This window comes from Gymnogyps californianus, unplaced genomic scaffold, assembly GCF_018139145.2.
Source record: "Gymnogyps californianus isolate 813 unplaced genomic scaffold, ASM1813914v2 HiC_scaffold_32, whole genome shotgun sequence".
In the NCBI taxonomy this organism is placed as follows: domain Eukaryota; kingdom Metazoa; phylum Chordata; class Aves; order Accipitriformes; family Cathartidae; genus Gymnogyps; species Gymnogyps californianus.
In genome coordinates, this window is record NW_026114202.1 from 1,819,939 (window position 1) to 1,834,303 (window position 14,365).

Consider the following 14,365-nt stretch of genomic DNA (forward strand, 5'->3'; position numbering starts at 1 on the left):
AAAAAAATAGACGCAAGCTGGTACCAGCCAGGAGGGACACAGGAGAGACCCTGAGCTGCCAGCCCAGCCAGCCCCCAGCCCCACAGTCCTGTCTCCAGGCCTCACCGCCTGCCTCTGCCACAGCAATACACACGCCAACTCTGCCATGACTCCGCATGCCAGCACCCTGACCAAACGAGCCCAAGAATTTCAGAGAAACCAGCGTTCCCTTGTTGTGCTGCCAAGATTCGGTACCCGCCTGCCAACAATCTTGGTTAGAGCGGGACAGATTCCAGGAGAGTTGTGTCAGCTCGCTGCCCTTGGGCTTACGGGGTGGGAGTGCCAACAGGTCCCACACCTCCGCCTCCAGGCATGCCAGGGACTCGCACACGCAGCGAGGCAGCGGCAGCAGCTGCTGCCTCAACACACTCCCCACCCAGCCCAAATTCCTGCGTATCCACAAGGCCGTCACAGGCCTGGAGGAAGCCTCACCTGAAACAAAATGGCAATAAGGTTGGCCATTTGATGTTTGCCCACATTTAATCCTGCACAGCCCTCCAGGAGGACAGAGCCCCAGCGTGCGGGCAAAAAGGGTGGGGAGCAGTGTGTGTGGGAGGGCAACGTTTCGTTCCCTGGAAGGCACGAGTCAGAACAATATTTCCCAGCACCTCCTGACCTGCTCTCCCCTCTACACACATGCCATTTATGCTACACAGCAACATCACCCAGTGGCAGTGGGAGTCTCTGGGAGTCCAGGGCAAGAAGCAAAGGGGCACTGGGAAAAGCAGCAGCTCCCCATCCAGATGGGGACATGAACAAGACTGTCCCTGCCTGGCAGGAGGGGTGTGTGGATTGTGGCCCATGCTAACCTCCATCAGGTCTCAGCAGAGACGGGGACGTTCCTCCTTCCAGAGTGGAAAGTTCATCGAAGCTTGGAAAGGCCAGCCTGTCCAGAGTGCAGTCATGATGCCACGGATAGATGTGCATGAGCTAGTGTCCATTTTGCTGAGCAAACAAAGGAAAACAGAAAGAAGGTCAGGTCAAGTTACCACTAGCGACCAGGACTGAGACTTTGCAGCTCAGATCAGGGTCTGTCTGCACCAGGTTTGATATGCTCCAAGCTCAGTATGGTCCAGAGACCATTTACAACCTCACACCCATCATCTTCACTCTGCACAGATGCTAGCTGAGTCTGAGACAGCTTTCAACTGTGCAGCCTGACAGTGCATCACGGCATGGACTGCAGACGTTCACTGCTGGCTTAACCTTGCTAGCAGGCACTGCTAGCGCAGAAGAGCTGCTCCCTTAGGCCTTCGTAGACATTAGCAACCAGAGCTTGTAACTGGGGTTCAGAGTTTGTTGTCTACCTGAGAGGTCATGCTGAAGTCTCAGCTTCTGCATCCTCTCTGCTAGCTTTAAGCACAGCTACTTAACACGTAGCCCTTAACATCCTTGCCAGGAACAACCAAGCACTTGTGGTGCATTTGCAGAGGTGGAAGAAGCCCAACACATGGCACATGTCCACCCTTGGGAAATGGAGATGGTTCAGGCCCCAACTGCCCAGCTATGCTCCCTCCTAGCCCGACAGATCTCTCCAATGCACAAATACACCAGGCAGCCTCCAAACCTGATGCAGCACATCAAGTTGAGATCCATGGAGGGGCCTGGGTGAGCTGGGGCAGTGCCCAGTGTGTAGGGCAGGGCAACAGAAAATATTTGAGATTGCAGGTTGGACGAGATGAGTCACACACAAGGATGGGCAGTCCAGCTGCCGGAGCTGCCTGCTCAACTCTCCACCCCTACCGGCATAGCACCCTGGGAAGCTGCTAACCGTGGGAACTGGGATATCGCAGCAGGCCAAGCGAGTACAAAAACATGGCTGTTGCTGAGAGGAGATTAAAACTGTCCATCTCTGCAAAGCAGTGACTTAGCGAGAGGAGCAAAACCCCAGAGCTCAGCAGGTCTAGGTGCTTGAGATTGGCTGCTCAGCCTGGCAGGATCCTTGTGGCAATCGGCCAGGTATTCATAACATAATGGGAACAGTGCTCACCCATTCCTGCTGGGGCCTGCGTGCGTTTTCGAGATTTCATAGACACACCCTTCAATTCAAGGCTTTGGAAAAAAAGCTCAGCACCTGGGGAGGAGGGGGAGAAAGAAAAAGAGAAGGAACCACTTCAGAGCTGAGGAATCCCAGCCGTGACTCACCGTGGGGCGGGCAGCGGGGGCTCTGACGCAAAAAGCAAACAGGTCTGGGAACGCCGGGGAGAGGGTCAGGGCAGGCTGTCTGTAGCCCTGCAAGGGAATCCTGCAGGACAAGGCAGCCCCTCTGCGCAAAGGACTCCTCCGCTAGAGTCACCCAGCATCCAGCCTCCTCGTGCAAAGGGGGGCTGGTGCCATCGGGGCCCAACTTCTGCTCATGGAAATGGGCCTGGCTATTTTTTAGCATTAGCAAACCCGGCCCGCAAATTTCCCAGCTCCCTAGCGCCCACGTACCCAGCTCTACCCGCCTCTATGGCACTGAGATCAACTCCAAGAGTCGCAAAATCTCCTTTGTCTCCAACATTTCTCAGGCTGGCGATAATCCAGTGTAACACCAAGACCTTCCCTGGCCAGCAATCTCTGCCACCCAACAAACATTGGCCCCTTTGAGCTGCCCCACCAACACACACACAGGAAAAAAGGTCACACTTAAAAAAGGGAATATAAAACATCTGGGGCTTGGTTTCCAACTCTTCCAGAGCCTTATCGTGTAGCCAAAGTGATCTGTCAGCTCCTTTGTGCAGGATAAGTGCAGCAGGGCTGAAAGACACCACTACCAACATAAGAATACTGATTTGGAGCCTTTTGTATCGTTTGCAGGCGTCAGAAATACAAGACAAGGAGTAAGATAACACCAATTCAGATCCATAGCTGCAGATCCACTCTAGATTTACACCTGCCTGTCCCACTGACCTCAACAAGGTGTAAATCCAGCATTCCCTTAGCACTTCACTGGATAGAAGCCTGTGTAACTTGACTGAAGTCAGTGACACTGCACCAGTTTATCCCCCCAGTGCCAGCTCTCCCAGTGGGTGACACTGTTTTAAGTCCCAGTTCCTGAAGCCAGGGCAACATTGAAGAACAGTTGTTCTCCTAGTTCAAATTAAAGCTCTAGCCTACCAACAACAGAAGACACTCAAAAACTGCAACCCCAAAAGACTTACAAAGGGGTAACAACTCCAAATGTATTTTTCTTTTAAAGCAGTGGACCACAAAGCACTAAAAAAAAAATCCTGAAGTTCATTTAGCCTTGGATTTGCCCAGGGGGAAACCTGAAACTTAGCAGCGTGCAACATGTTTACCCCTCTCAAGAGCCAGACCCGAGCTAGCATCAGACAAGCCCTTTGCTCCCACAAATGGATTGCTGTTCAGCATCCATGTCAGTGCTTTCTCCAACCTAGTCCTGAGCGCACCAAAGTGGTGTGGAGTCTCTGGATGAAACAGAAGGACTCCATCCATACAGGCTCTGCTGGCAGCTTCCCGGACAGCCAGCTCATACTCACGGTAACAAACACCTACAGGACATGTTCTGACCTGAGCGCTGAATTCAGTTCTCCCTGGAGGATTCGCCCACGTACATATCTGGAGTGTGCTCTGCAGATTACACAACACACGTTATCTAGGGCAACAACGACAAGTGGATCCAGAGAAAAGCCCCTGACTTTGCAAGGTCCTGGGGGATCCCAGCTGGACCAAGGTAGAGGATTCAGTGGTTGGCAGGATTGAATTTCAATACAAAATGCCTGACTGTAACCCAGAAACATGAACTTCCACCTTGCTGGAAGCTTCTCAGTCCTTGATTAGACCTTAAGTGGAGTAAGAAGCAACTCATGGTCACATCTTTGAATTTATAAACCAGCCCTTGACTGCAGCAACGCTCCAGCCCTCTGCACTGGTTAAAAACCTGGCACACAACTGGAAATTGCCTCTTGGCTGCACCTCCTATTCACCACTTGGTTCTGGGAAGGGTCAGCATTTCAATCTCTCCTTCCTAAAGCAGGCTGATCTGTTCCAATCCTATTGCCACCCTGACCAGGAAAGACCCCCAGTTCTTCACTCAAGCAAAGGAAACAACTCATAGCAGCCTGGCTGTGCTTGTCCATCCAGGTCCTCCAGCTGCACAAGGAAGAGGCAGCATCAGCACAGAAAGACTTACGTTGCTCCTGAGCCTCCTAAAACCCTGCTATCATCATAGCTCCAACTCCAAGATTAACCCTAGGTTTGTACCTGAAGCCAGTACTTGACAGCTCTAAGAGGAGAGAGCTGTTGGGACCAGCCTGCAACTGTATTGAGGATGCTGCTGTCCACAAGCAGCAGAGCTGGCAAATTAAGACTAACTTCAGCCTGACTGTTCTCAACACCACACCATCACCTTGCTCCTGATTTGTGCTGCTAATAACAAGCACGGGCATCTGTCCCTTCTCTGCCAGCCTAAACCTAAGTGGAATAGGCAAAATTTCAGTGAGCATTGGCTACAGCAGTATAGCAAGACTAGACTCCCCGTGGATTTTATGGGAGCCGGACTGGGCCCCTTGGAGAGTTACTTTTGTGCCAATTTCTCTGCAATTTACTGAGAAGTCTGAGCTTTTTGCAAACCATCCCAGCCATGCAAGGAATGGGGTGGGGATGTTTTGACATGGAGTCTTGGATCACTTACAGATCCCACCCAGCTCCCTCCATGCTCACCTTCTAATGCTGTCTATGTGCTCTTGTTTCTCAATAACATCAAGAAGAGAGCAATTAAGATAGCATAATTTAAGAGAAAACAGACTGCAGGGAGCAAACACTGCACAGACCAGAGTGAATATGCACAGCTACCGGGCCCAGGCACAATCTGTGCATGTGAATGCAGCATCCAAGGCTACATCTGCATCTGTTCATGGGTGCACAAACACATCTACGTGTGCAGATGTGTGTGAAAGCATCTCTGAACCCCACTGCTTGTCTGCACGGGCTGTGAAGCTCAAGTCTAAGCAATGCCACCACTTAACTGGAAGTCTGAGGAGAGACTTGGCCTGGCAGCAAGAAAAGGGGAATGCTTGGGGCAGGTCCTGGCTGTTGGTTCGAGATGAAGGAGGGGCAGAAAGGCCTCTAATTAGCCTGGAGTGAATTTCCTTCGGCAGCATCAAGCGCCCTTTGCACCTCCAGCTGCTAAGCAGAAGCGACAAAAACATTCCCCCTCACCAAAAAAAACCCCTAACAGATACAGAATTTGTGCTGCCTAACCAGATATATTTAGCATTACATTCCCGATAGGTTAAGCTAATCCTGTGTACATCACTAACTTTACTAAAGCAGATCTTTGTCTTAGTGCAGTAGCTCAGCTCCAATTCACATTACCCCCCTTATTTTCTTTGCTTCACATTTGCTGCAGGTGAGGTTGGAACCAAGGCTGATAACATTCCCTTATTCTTCAGTTAAATCCTACCCTGTAAGAAAAAATTCAAATTCTTTCTACATTTTCACAACAAACAGCTGCTTCTTGCAAAGCAGAACAGACACGTCTAATGCATATGTACATGGCTGCCCCTCTTCTCAGTGTTTACCATCTAAGAAGCCTTGCAGAATCACATTTGTTTAGTCTGCAGTGAGATCTGAATCCAGTTTCAGATGTGGATCTACATTTCACAACTGGCCTTTATTCCTCTAATGCACTGTCCCAGCCGTTCCACCTGAATCCAAAAACCTGCAAAATTCAGCGGGTGTTCAGATCCGGAGCTCAGCTGTTGAGCCACGAACCTTGCATTGATACAACCCCTGGTGAAGATGCCTGAAGCAGCCCTACAACGCAGAGCTCCTTTCAGTTCTCAGACACTGGCGAGAGCTTTCCTGAATTCACAGGAACATATTAGAGTTAGTAACAGTGCCCAGTTACACTCCATGAACCATGCCAGGGAAGGACAGAAAGGCCAGGAGTGACTTTGGTACTCCTAAAAGGACAACAACAGATTTAGCTAGGTATGCTGGGGTAGAAGTAGCCTCCCGGCATACACATTCGTGTCCCCCAGTCCATGCAAATACTGCTCTGAAGTTAGGAGAGTGATGGGGGCAGGCAGACGGCCCTTGGGCTGGGGAACTTCAGGAGACGCAGCCAGCTCAGGCTTCTTTTTCCGCCTCGCTGGGAAAGGAGAATTCAGAGGCTGGGCCACCCAGCCCCAGAGGGCTTTGTCAGCATTGTTTGCAGCAGGGAGCAGGCTGTCGGCCCCGCCTGGCGCTTCCCTTTGTGCATTTGCTGAGCTCTGATCTTACGGCGTCCATTGCCGTGGGGAGGGAACTGCCTGCAACCAGGGCAGACGGCTCCAACCTACTTTCGCCGGGTTTTGCGCAGAAGGCAAATCTTGCGGCCTTCAAAGCTTCCACATCAGCAAGCTGCCTGACAAGTGCCTGCCCTGACGTCTTGTCAAAGAAATGCCAATGTAAGGGAAGTGGGGGGGCGTGTTCTCTCATATGTGGAGATGCCCAACTTCTGCATTATATTCAGGCTCATCTACCGCCCCTTTCCTTTCCCCCAGCCCCTCAGGCCCAGACCAACCTGCTCTTTCCCATCTTCACTGCCCCCCAGTTCCTGTTTTGCCATCGTGCAACCACAGTGCAGGTGCCTCTGCCCCACAGCAGGTGCACATGCAAAGCAGTTCCTGTGATGGGGGAAAATGGGCCGTTCTCCCGTCTTATCACAACCAGATTTGTATTTCTGTTACATGATATCCATAGACATATCACAGAGAGAGGAACCAGGGTGAGCCACCCTCCATGACCTCCCTCTAAGAGATCTGATGGCCCCTTTGTGCTTCTCTACTCTTTAAGAGTCAAAGTCTCTAAGACTACCCTTAGATGATGTTACACGAGGTGCTGCAATAGCAACTGATGGACTCAGTGGGCCCACCCGCCCTGGACCCTGAAATCAGAGCCGGGAGTTGAAAGGAACCAGGTTCTGCATGAACCAGTTGCTCCACTGATGACAACTGTGACCGTCATCAATGTACTTCTACATGGAACATTAGGCCCTCTGGAAACCTCCAGGTACCTTCTTGGTACGTGCCTCCTCTCCTCCCTGTCTCTACATACATACCTGCACATACACAACATTATCAGGTTTACTAGTGGCTTTACGAGCACTTACACACTCATTAAAGCATTCTCTTGCCTTGCAGTTGTGCCAGCTCTTTGTAAATCCTTAATACTCTTCCTTTTGAACCTGGAAGAGAACCAGGCCACCTCTACCAATACTGTTCACTGTAGTTTAGAGCTTACAACTCCTTAAAAAGACTTTCTTCCCTCTCCCCTAAACCTCTACCCTTCTGAGTCATGCTCTGCACAATGCCTGAAGTCAGCACTTCACATAAACCAGCTGAAGCTGGTCTTCGGAAAAAACGCAGACACATACATACAGAGCAGGGAACAGCTACCAGCCAGGACCTGCAGCCTTGGCAAAGAGCAGAGCGAATTTGCTGGTGACAGCACCAGCTAGAAATGCAGATCAAGAGAGAACACGGAGAAGCAGAGCAGCTCTGCTCTCCACCTCACCCAAAGGCAAAGATCAGTGTTTGGGACACTAACTAGTCACCTGGGAAACTTGTACCAGGGGAGAGAAAGGCCTAGCACAGGCCTGTTTTTTCCTTTGCATTACTCTATTCTTCAACCTACAGCTCAGGTAAATGCATTCTTCGGCCTTGGGAATCCGCCCCCCCCGCCCCAAATCAGTTTTGCACTGATGTTTTTCAAGGTCAGATGAGATTCCTACTTTCAGCATCGATAGTACAATCCTCAGGAGAAAAGAGCTCATAAATACAAAGGCCAGGAGGTACCCCAGGAATACCTAATTTGATTCCCAAGTCTCATCCACATTTACTCTCCTTTTCTTCCTCCCTCCTCTCCAAAGCAGCTACAAGGCTCACCACTCCTGTGACATCCCTGTTCCCTTTCACCAAGCCTTTCAGACAGTATCTTTTCCACTCAAGGCTGAATACTTTGTCACACATTCCCATGCTCTCAGGTTCAACACCTCTGTTATCTTACGGCTTTTCCATGAAGGCAATGCTTGCCCTGAGCACGGTACAAGATGTTACGAAAGAAGCCACACCATTTTGGAAAGTCCCACAGGTTGGTTGAGGCAAGGTAGAAAAGGGGTTTTCACAGGTCACCGTGGCTGCCCGGATCCAAGGACAAGGTTGGCCACAGAGGTGACCTGCAGTGGGCTCAGAAATGATCTAGGGCAAGCCAAAAGCACTTCTCTTCTCAGGCATTCGTCCTGAGTAACAACTGTGGGTATTTTGAGGAAAAGACTAAGCAACACCTGTTTAAGTAATGGTTAAGATGTGGAGTTAAAACTCTACCTGAGTCAGTAAGGAATGCACTGCAGGTCCTGCTCTAGGGGCTGGAGGACAATACATAATTCAGCACCTGCCCTACTTAGCCACCCTGGACAACAGGAGTCAGCGCTGGTCAGGCTGGGAATGTCCAGAGAATGCAGCGGTTACTCGAGCAAATCAGTCCCAGGAGATCCAAGAGCCCTCGATAATAGCCACCACACACATTCCTGAAAAGCCCTCACAACTTTCAAATACTGCCCTGCTAATTCACTTGCCTCCACGCACTGGCAGCAACGAGGTCTAATCCCTGACGTAATGCAACGGCAGCCCCCAGAGGAGACCTCCTGCCCTGGTACCACCAAGGCGCTGCAGCTGCAGAAGGGGATTGATGGTCTCGAGGTAGAGATTGACACCAGACCCCACACAGGGCAGCTCGCATCCAACTCCCTGCGCCCTTTTATGCTCACGCTGTGTCACCTGCTCTGATGGAACATGAAGATGCTGTCTGTATTAGAAGGGTATGTTAAAACCTTCGCTCTCTTGTATGCTTTCTTCACAAAGGGTAAGGGAATTCTTTTCCAACATGCAACCGAGGATCTCTTCCCTCACACTAGCCACTTCACAGATGAGCCACTTCACAGATGAGCTTTTCCCACCACCATCTCACATGCTTGAAACAGTGATCTTCTAGGAGGTAATTGAGATTAAAGGGACACAGAGAAAGATGAGCAGTCTCAAGGGCCAGCCAGGAGAGGAGCTGCCCTGCTTACTTCCTTTTGATCTCCGCAGAGAACACCACGGAGCTGCCCTTCTCTTTTGATGTGTCACCCTGCAGCTTGTTCTCTCGCAGGAGGGCGGGCCTGTTGCAGCATGACTGCTCCTGGATTTCAGCTGCTGGGGTAACAAAGCTGCATTTCAGCAGCTTCTATGCGTTTCACAGACTTCAGAGTCTCTGGGTTGACCCCAGGGGTGGAGGGGAACTGAGAAGGCCAAGGAGAGACAACACCCTCAGACTCAGCTTTAACTAAATTCTTGTCACTCACATGGAAGACGCATAAATTGCTAGTGCAACAATAAAACAGAATTAATTATTATGGAATCATGAAGCAATCCACATTAGGAAACAGAGCGGAGGATCTGCAGTGCCATGTCTAATCTTTGGCCCACCATATACAGCTCAGATGAAGGGCGTTTTGATCAGTTACAAAGGCACTTTTCTAAAGTGTGTTCTGCTATGGAAACATGAGTAAGATCTCTCCTTACCTTCCCTGCTTCACAGCAAGGTCCCCATGCTACAGTGAAGGAGTTTAGAAAGCTCTACTACTCTGAAAACATTATCACTCAAAACAAAACCTTCTGCTCAGAGTCAAGCCACTCTGTGAAGGATCCAAGGATGGAGCAGTTTTGTTGCAAGTTAGGATAAAAATCCAGGCAGCTGATAATAAGCATTTTATAAGCCTGATCTACAGCTGATTGAACTCGGATTGTCTGGGCACAACAGATCAGGTCTGCATAGCATTTCGTATTCACTCCAGAGCTTATCACACCAGATGTCAGGTTACGCTGAAATAAAGAGTGCAAGATCACAGGTCCAAGGAAAGGAGCAGCTCGCCCAAGTTCCGCAGCCAGCTGGTGACAAGCCTAAGAAAGGAACCCATACTTCTCAACATAGAACAAAGGTCTTGAGCACCTTCAGTTCTTGTCAGAGCATTATAAGCATATCCCAACCCCAGATCATGACCCCAAGCTTTCTTCTTCAAACTCAAGACCCCTTCGGAGTCCAAACCTAGTGGGTGACCCAGCTCTAAGGTAACAAGGATGCTCCCACATAATTAAATCCAAGAAACTCAAGCTTGAGCTGATAAGAGAATTGGTGGCAAGCCTTCTGCCAATAATGCTCCAAGGGATTTTTGTGCAAAGGCCTGTGGGAAACCAAACGTCCTGCCCATGTTAACACAAGTGAATCTAACGAGAAAACTGAGGTGCCTGCAACAAAACCCTGAAGACTAAAGAAGGAGCCCAATGGCACGACAAACTTCCCACGCACCACTCACCTATCTATCAACTTCTCCACTAGGTCCAGAGAGACTACCTCTAAGCCCTGGAGACTCAAAGGGACCACTCTGGCCTAGGCACCAAACCTAAGTGTACATGGCTAAGCCGCATCCATTTCCATAACCAACAGGGCACGAGGAAGCGAACAGCTAATCTTTTTGCTCCCCTCTGACCTCCCCTGACATACCAAGCGCTCCTCATTTGCAACAAGGTCAAACAGGACCAGCCTTCAGCACATGTCCAGAGTGAACCTCAGACTCACACCTTGGATTTGTGGTTGCTTTTGCCACCAAGCTCCCCCAACTCTGCCAAAAGGGCTCTTGTTTCCTCACACCACCAGCTCACCTAACAAATCAAAACTTTGCAAGAGAACTGGCTCACACCTGGTAGAGAAAAGACATCATGTGTTTGGTTTGTGGCTGTTCTTTCTCAGGTTTCTACACTGCCAGAAACAGATGCCCATATTTCCATGGGTTGACACCTCTCACTTTTCTTCTTTAATTCACGGGCAGCAAAGTGCCAGGAAGAACAAGAATGAACTTGCCCTCAGCTGAGCAAAGGAAATCCGAAAATCTGCAGCTTCTGCCGTACAAGCTTGTAGTGACAAGTTGCTGGGTTTCCAGCTAGAGGAAGCTGCTTATGGGAGCAGACATGTTGCTGCAAACTCTCAGTTCCTAAACTTGATTCTTCCACTCTTGGGCTGGTCACACATTCTGGGGCAAGTTGAATTAAACCATTTTTAAACCATGTCACCATTTAGAAATGCTGATGAACTGCGTCTGCAAGGCTGTCAATACATATCTGCATAAGAAGGGAAGCAGACAGAAGGGAGATAGGCGCTTACAACAGTCATTTGCTCTGGCAGCTGTCAACGTTAAACTGATAAAATTGCTGCTATAGCACCATATTTATGCACTAAACTTTTCCGCACTGAATGCATCCCTTGTACTCATCCAGCACAAGAATCTAGGAAACAGCAAACTGTCTCTAAGCATAAGCAAGAGTTAACTTGCTTATGAAAAACAAAAAAAATAATAAAAAAGGACCTCTCATTGACTCCATCTAAATCTTACTTCCTACAAAGGCTGGAAGCAACTGCAGAATCATCCAGAAACTGGAAACTCCAAGTTCTCAGCCCCAACTTTGATGCTAGCTTACGCATAACTAGGTGCTTCACCTCTTCTGCCTAGATTTTTCCATCCAAGGAAGGGGGATAGTTAGCTGCGACTTGCTACACAGCAGTGGCGTGAGACTTAATTAGTCAGAACACTTTGAAGGTATGGTACCTAATTAATATCTGAAGTGGCTGCAGTGATTATTATGAACAATGGCATAGCTCACAGCTGATGATACAGCTCAGCTCATCAGTATTTTTCATTCTCAAAAGTGCTGTGCAAACATACAGCCAATATTCCACATCAGAAATCTCCACAGTGGTAGGCGGTTATCAAGCTCATTTCGTGGATGGAAAAACTGAGGCAAGGTCTGATGGAGCCCAGCAACAATCACAAACCACAGAGCATGGGAACTCCTTGCTTGCTGCCAGAATGGAACAGGGCAGCAGTTTGACAGTCCCATCACAGTGCCCTGCAATATTTTGGGTCTGTTTGGAAATGCTCAGCTATACATCCTCTGTGCAGGTGTTGAATTTAGCAGGCTCCTGTAAGGGTAGGAAAGAGCAAGCAGGATCTCTTAACCAACCCTCCAACGCACAGGCACACACACACACAAATAACGTGGTACATAATGAGCGAGCCAGGACAGTTACGGGACCTACACATCAGCACAGCCTGATGCCATATGCTCCCGGCTGAGTAGTGGGAGCACAGCCCTCCCTCTACATACACAGGGAAGTTGCGTCTTCCCTGTTTTAGCAGCAGCAACCATCACCAGGTTGGCCCCATCCTTGGATCATGGAGGAGATGAGCAAGCAGTACTTTCAGCACAGAGGTCTCTGCGCCTTCCCTTAACTCAGGTACCCTGAGCTCTACGAGGGTAACCACCCCCAGGACTCACGCAAGCAAGAGGCATCTCCATTTGACCAGCTGCACGATGAACAATTACCAACCAACTTTGCAAAGTGCTCTCAGCAATAGGGAGCGGAAGTGTTGGTTTTAACCCTCATCTTTACTTTCGCTCTGTCCTGCCTTCAGGAGACCTGGGAACACATTTTAGGCACATTGCAAAATGCAGAGAGAGTAGAGTATTTTAAAAAAAAGAAAAAAAAATTCTCCAGAGCCTTACATAAGCACTGCAGTTGAGATCCACAGGGTCTCTTCTGTCGCTGTGTCACGAAGCTGGGTTCCCACCTGTCTCATCTCCCGACAGCTTCCTTGAGAGCAGAAGCAGCAAGCTGAAAAGAAAAGGAAAGAGGTTTTTTTTTTCCTCCTGCCTGCTAAAGGACTGACTCCATTTTGAGCTCCTTAGTATCCCGAGAACTGCAGAGAGATTTGTGTTGACATTATTTTGAGCTGTATTTGAGGCAATATCCAAAGGACGAGAAACAAAACACACTGCTGTGCCAAAGCCAAACAGAGCTAATTTTGGAGCTCAGCCATTTCTGAGACAGTGGGACATATTAGCAATTTAATAGTACAGACCTGAGAGACAAATAAGAAGTCATCATACTGTTACATACACACTGGGCCAGTATGCAGGTCTGTACATGGCCAGCATATAAAGGCTGGAAAAAAGAAGAAAAAAAAACAACCCACAATCTTTCAACAAGCAGCAGCCCAGAAGAATCCCCCAGGCAGATACTGATCTATCACTCAGTGTATAAGGAACATAAAACGGGGTCTCTGAAGGGGAAGGTCATTCTAGATGGGTGCAGGGGACGTTTCCTGTGTGTAACTCTTTGAGCTGTCTACCTTCCTAGCAACTCTTCATAAAATTTTTCACAGGCAAGTGTGTAAATCCCCGGAGGAAAATGAAAGGCAAGAAACCCTATTCACCCCTTTACACTTGAGCACTGAACAGATAAGTCCAGGTCTATTTTATAAATATTTCAAAGTTCAAAGAAAACAGCAACTAATATTGACACAACCTAACAGAAACATCCCAAGGGGCAATGCTGTAGCTTGCACGATACTCCAGTGCCACCAGCCGCACAGCACAGGAAAGAGCAGCTAAGCAGAACGAAAGGGGAGGCTGAGCTGCCTAGCAGCATCGGGTAAGCCAACACCCCTCGAGTCCGCGGAGCTTACCCATAGATTACAATGAATGTCGATGAGGTGCTTAATTACCAAAGCGATAAACGTGACACATAAGCTGCAAGAGAGATCAGGCACTGGGGTGAACCCTCAGGAAAACACATGACAAATTGGTTCTCCCTTCAATCCCACAGGGACAGCGAAATCAGCCCAGACTTAAAAGTCGTCTTTAAGAAAATTAACCACCACCACCAGGGAAGGCAGATTTGTCTGCAGCTGAGAAGGCAGAGGAGCTCTCAGGACTCCTGGTGGGAGTCCTAAATATTTTCTATGTAGCAGAACACTGGAAGTTGCATTTATGTGAAGAGCCTCAAAGCCTTTCTGTGATCCTACTCAGTCCCTTTAAACACATGTACGTACACACACACACACTTTTTTCACACGTCTACCCATGGATCCCACCAGCTTTTCAGCCAGAAGGCTGCGGCCAGCAAGCCGGAACAGTCGCATGCTTCACTCTTTCATCTGAGCCTATTGTGAAGGAAAACAAAGCTTTCTTCCACCCCCCCCCCCCCCCCCCCCCCCCCCCCCCCCCCCCCCATCACTGCATGAGTAAATAACAAGGAAGTCCCAGTAAGGACATGAAGTAAAATGCAATCAAAGTTTCTCTCTGCCCCTGCACACAGGCTCACCTGGGCACGAGAACTGCTAGACAAGAGCACCTCCTGGAGGAGACGTCCTCCTCTCCCCTCCTTCTCTAGTACCGAGCTCTCGTGACACAACGCTTGCGGCACATACCTGGGCCTCCCTCTCACTTCGCAGTAAGGAAGC

The 14,365-nt window shown here is 49.3% G+C and overlaps 1 long non-coding RNA gene across 1 annotated transcript; it reads right to left on the reverse strand.

Annotated features, from left to right (window-relative positions):
• Positions 1-853: 853 nt before the first annotated feature.
• On the reverse strand, positions 854-14,299 carry LOC127028382 (uncharacterized). The gene is made up of 3 exons (XR_007767999.1): positions 14,227-14,299; positions 12,627-12,735; positions 854-984 (listed from the first exon to the last, which is right to left on the reverse strand). It is a non-coding gene; the product is annotated as an uncharacterized LOC127028382 (long non-coding RNA).
• Positions 14,300-14,365: the final 66 nt, after the last annotated feature.